This window comes from Micropterus salmoides, unplaced genomic scaffold, assembly GCF_014851395.1.
Source record: "Micropterus salmoides isolate LMB-PRFRI ecotype aquatic unplaced genomic scaffold, ASM1485139v1 Ms_hic_scaffold_10, whole genome shotgun sequence".
Taxonomy (NCBI): Eukaryota; Metazoa; Chordata; class Actinopteri; order Centrarchiformes; family Centrarchidae; genus Micropterus; species Micropterus salmoides.
In genome coordinates this window covers 16,067,026-16,072,191 of record NW_024040041.1, presented here as the reverse complement: position 1 = coordinate 16,072,191, position 5,166 = coordinate 16,067,026, and the positions used below count along the sequence as shown (strand labels likewise).

Sequence of the window (5,166 nt, the reverse complement as noted above, 5' to 3'; positions counted from 1 at the left end):
AGAGTGGACCTTAGCTTCCTCTTTACTGGAAACTAGCATTATTTTGAGACATGTCTAACCATACACAGACAAAGGTCTCTTAAGGCAACGATAAGGGCAGGCACAAGAGATGTAGAGATATAGGAATTATTAAAGAAATAAAGACAGTATCTCAAATTAAACATCTTTCTTACTTAAAAGGTTGTACTTTTGTAAAGTGAGCAGTTAACAATTATCAAAGTCCAATCATTTTACTATGGCTCGTATAGAGGGTATGCGCGTGACGTCACAGTACGCAGTTACGCTTACTGAGTGGCAGAAAGACGAGCAGCAGTGTTAGCTTGAATCAGCTAAAACACAAACAACACATCTAAAATGGGAAAGAGCTGGACAACTGGTTCTTTGGTAAGCAGAAAGGATCACTGTCAAGTCCGACTGCCTTTAATTTGAGCAAATAATCAGTTGTTCTACTCATGGTTTGCTAAACGCCACCATGGTAACAGATGTTTTGCCACTCAGTCCAGCGTGCTCCTGAAGGGAAGTGACATCAATGCATACCCTGTATGTGTGTCAGGCAGTTAAGCTGTTTCTATGAAGACCCCCCAATAACCAGAACCAGAGGCTGCCAGTGTCCTTTTCTTTTTCACATTTATCTCATTCTCACAACACAACAAACTGTGATATACTGTGTTTTCTGGACCTTTCTATGAAAACTGGCATTAACTTTTTCAGCAATTTGACATACATTAACTCGTCTGTTGGATCGGACCGAACAGCCTTCTCTCCCCACTTGTATCAATGAGCCTTGGCTGCTTGACGCTGTCACCGTTTCTCCTGAACTTGTACTACTTTTGATAGGTGTTATTAGGTTATTTATTTACACACAGTTACATACTTTGATTTTCCAAACATTCATTTTATTTGTCTATCCAGGTTGGATACAGAGTATTCATTCTTTGTTTATCAAAGTAAAATAACAATAAGATACATTGACATTTCTAACTAAAATATAAGGATGTAATGAACATGTAACATGCTTTAGTACATACTATATGAATTACACAATACTGAAAGTTACTAATATTTACAGACAGAAACATATCCAAATTGGGCTTTGTTATCTTTTAACTCATATAAGTTAGTTAGCTAACTTAACATTAATGCTAAGGTGCTGTAACACGTGTTAACTTAGCTTGCCATAATCGGATATTGTCTGAATTAAACTTGCAACCAAAGCAACATTATCTATGACCGGTAACGCCTTTTCATTTGCATACATGACATTTATGACAAGATACATTGACATTTCTAACTAAAATATAAGGATGTAATGAAGCCACACATGCTTTAGTACATACTATATGAATTACACAATACTGAAAGTTACTAAAATTTACAGACAGAAACATATCCAAATTGGGCTTTGTTATCTTTTAACTCATATAAGTTAGTTAGCTAACTTAACATTAATGCTAAGGTGCTGTAACACGAGCTAACTTAGCTTGCCATAATCGGATATTGTCTGAATTAAAATTGCAACCAAAGCAACATTATCTATGACCGGTAACGCCTCCTCATTTGCATACATGACATTTATGACAAGATACATTGACATTTCTAACTAAATTATAAGGATGTAATGAAGCAGCACATGCTTTAGTACATACTATATGAATTACACAATACTGAAAGTTACTAAAAATTATCAAGAAGATTATTGTTTGAATCTCAGTTTATTCATGTCTTAATCATGCAAGGTTTGCCTCAGTAGTTTGTAGGTCTACAGGCTGTTGAGGAAGTCTTCTCCATAGCTAATCATCTGTCTCAGTGCACTCAGTATGAACGAATTAATGTCATCATTTGTGACAATTTCTTGATCGTAGTTCTTCACAAGAAAGATGCAGTTCACTGGAATTCCCAGCTGCATTTTGAATTTGTCAACCTAAGTTTAAAAGTAAGAGCATTTCAGATAAAGATCAGTAATTGTGAAGTGGTCACCAAAGAATATTTTATATATTGAAAACTGAACTTACAAATAAATAAAAATTACAAATCTAAAAACACACTAGACTAATAGAATCATACCTGTTCCTTCAGGTACTTGCTCTTATAGACATTATTTATATTTTTTTAACCTCTGGGCAGGCTTCATCAACTTTGGTGAGAATAGCCAGTTGGGGAATCCCTGTCAAGATGGAAACCTGATCAGTTTTTTAAGCATTTTCTTTGCTGGTATTTAAATTCATAAAACCCAATATGGCACTATTAGTCCGCACAGAGTAATAACTATTGTGTTGTCAGCTCTTACCCATTTCACTGGCTGCTAGTCTGACTTCTCTCATCTTCTTCAAAACTTCATCACTTAATATAGATAATGAGCTGGCAGGAATGACACAAACCAGAACGTGAACTCTGTCATCCAGAGTGGGAGATGAGTTGTAACCTTGATCACCCTGATTCAATTTATGTTTAGGAATGAACTAGAAAACAGTAATACAGTCAATGTTATTTTCTAAACAATTTCAGTGAAAACATGTTTAATGCAAAGTAATAAAAATATGTTTTAAAGTTACCCTGCAGAGTTTTTATTGCGCATTTTCCCTGTTTACGGGACCCCATTGTGATTGTCTCGTGCATACAAGAATGCACATGCATGCTCATGTAACAAGATACACATTTGTGCCAGTGGTTTCACACTATTTCACAGATATACAGGTGGTGGTAATGCACTAGAAACGCAGCAATGCATGTCAGGAAAGAAGAAGACTGCTTGCTGCAGCAGCACTGGTGTAAACAATGCAGGATTCAAACTTATGAGAAATTGACATTGTTTTATGAGGAAGGAATGAATTCATCACATTATTTAACAAAATGGGTGTAGCTGAGTACCAGTTTGTTTGCAAGAAAACTCCACACGGCCCCTTTAAAAACTATCAGAGTTGCAAAGATTGCACCTTGTAACCTTCTGTCACATGTCCGCTCAAGGCCAGTTTGACGTCTTCCACTTCCACTCCCCCCTTGGTGTCTTTCTCTTTTGCTTTCTCTGTGTCGTCTTTCTCAAAGCCCATGATGTCATTGAAAATGAATGAGTAAATATTCTCTGGATCTTTGTGGATTTTGTAAGTTGTGTACTATAAAGCAGAATGTGTAATTATTAGCATAAATTTAGCAAATCCATGATAAATACGCAATTGTTACACCAGCAATCATAGATGCTATTGTACTCACACCAGAATCAACAGTTATTCATACTTTTTTGGTAAAGCTGTTCCCAGAGATTGCATCTGTCAAAGCCCGACCAGTAACTCTGCCTCGTAAAACACTTTCAACAGAGTTGATGAAACTGGACTTGCCAGCACCAACTGGTCCATGAAGCAGAATTCTGAGATGTTCGACTTCTTTGTTTCGAGGTTGGTAAGATTTCACAAAATCGAGATTTTCCTGCTTGTTTCTGTTTATTGAAGAAAAAACATTAAACACAAAATACTGTTTGAATTTGATTGTTGTATGCACAATAAGTACATTGTTATTGATGCTCTGTCGCCACACACACCAACCAGCTAACACAACAACAAAACATTTGAGTTATGTGTTAAGAAGCACAGACCAAGGGCTCAACCACACTGACTTTATGTTTACTCATACTCACTGCGGCATGGTCCTCCATGGCTTACTAAAAAGTGCTGTGGATTACAAATGTGGTCATACAGTGAGACAAAGCTGTATTTCAACATTATGCATTATTTCTGTGAATGTTAGTATTGTTAAAATGTTAATGACTTTTGAGATATTGGACATTTTACAAGAAGGTGAAAGTTTGACAGGTCAAGACATACCTCCTCCCTAGCTGTGAAGTAAGAAATTGCATGTAAATATGCATGAATTTACAGTGGTGGAATTATTAGTAAGATCATTTGCTTAGTAAATGTACCAATACAATGATGCAAAATATCCCATAAGAAGTACAAGTTCTGCAATCATCAAAATAATCTCAAAGATCAGCAAAACCACATAAAACATTTATTTATTCAGTCTTAATCTTTTCTAATTTTTTGTGTAAATCTTAATTTTAAAGTTAAAGTATCTATAGTCAGATAAATGTAGTGGACTAAAAAGTATGGTATTTATCTCTGAGACTTGGTGACTTTCCACCACATATTTGCCTACTCTAATATCAAATGTCAACAGAATTGGAATATCTTATCTAATTGTCAATCTTTAACCTGTCCTTAAAAGTTTATGTTGAACACTATTGCAAAATATAATAAGATCATTCCCATGATCAAATTAATGAAGTATATTGCAAATATACTGTATTATTACATTGTAACTTGCAATGACAACATAATACCTTTGCATATTTTAATATCAGTTGTACAACTGATGATGCAACAGTGAAATTGTATCTTCTTTATGTATTTTTCCAAGACCAAATTAAGACAAAACAGATTTTGGAGTATACTGTTTTGAATGTACAGACTGGTATAATATACATAATCACTGACATACATCTGCAAATGTGTTGATGATGTGATGATCACTAAGATAATAAAATCAATCCCCAACCCGAAAGTCTAGATGAGTGGAGAAAAGTGACAGCTCTGTCCAGGACACTAGCACAGACTGGAAGAAGACCTCAGCACTGACAAAACCAAAGATATGTGGCAGGCGGTCAAAAACATCTGCATCAGCAGTGTGTGAGGCCACATTACCAGATGAGCTTAACACCTTTTATGCTCGCTTTGATCTCCTCAACAAAGAGTCAGCTGTAAGTCTACTCCACCTCCAGAGGACTGGCCATTGTCAGTATCCTTAGCAGAAAAAACTGCAGAACCTGTACCATAAACTCAACCTGCCAGAAAGCTCTCAACCTCTCGGATTTGAATCCACTGGACTGCCTAGCATGCTCAGACCCAGGACTTTAATTTCCCTCCTTTGCCCCACTCACTTTCATTCTGTTCTAGTTCAAATACATCTCTTAAAAGTATCCTGCTGCGTCTGATCTGCTTTGGGTTCAAGCCAGAAACCTGACATAGTCTGGCTGAGTGTTGCACAGAGAACTACTACTCAGCGTCAGCAAAACACAGGAGCTGATTTTAGGAAAAAGATAAAACACACACTCCTGTCCACATTAGTGGAACTAAGGTGGCGTAGATGAACATTTTTAGGTTCCTGGAATTCAGCATC

The 5,166-nt window shown here is 36.3% G+C and overlaps 1 pseudogene; it reads right to left on the bottom strand.

Annotated features, from left to right (window-relative positions):
* Nucleotides 1-874: 874 nt before the first annotated feature.
* Nucleotides 875-3,771, bottom strand: LOC119888208 (annotated as a pseudogene).
* Nucleotides 3,772-5,166: the final 1,395 nt, after the last annotated feature.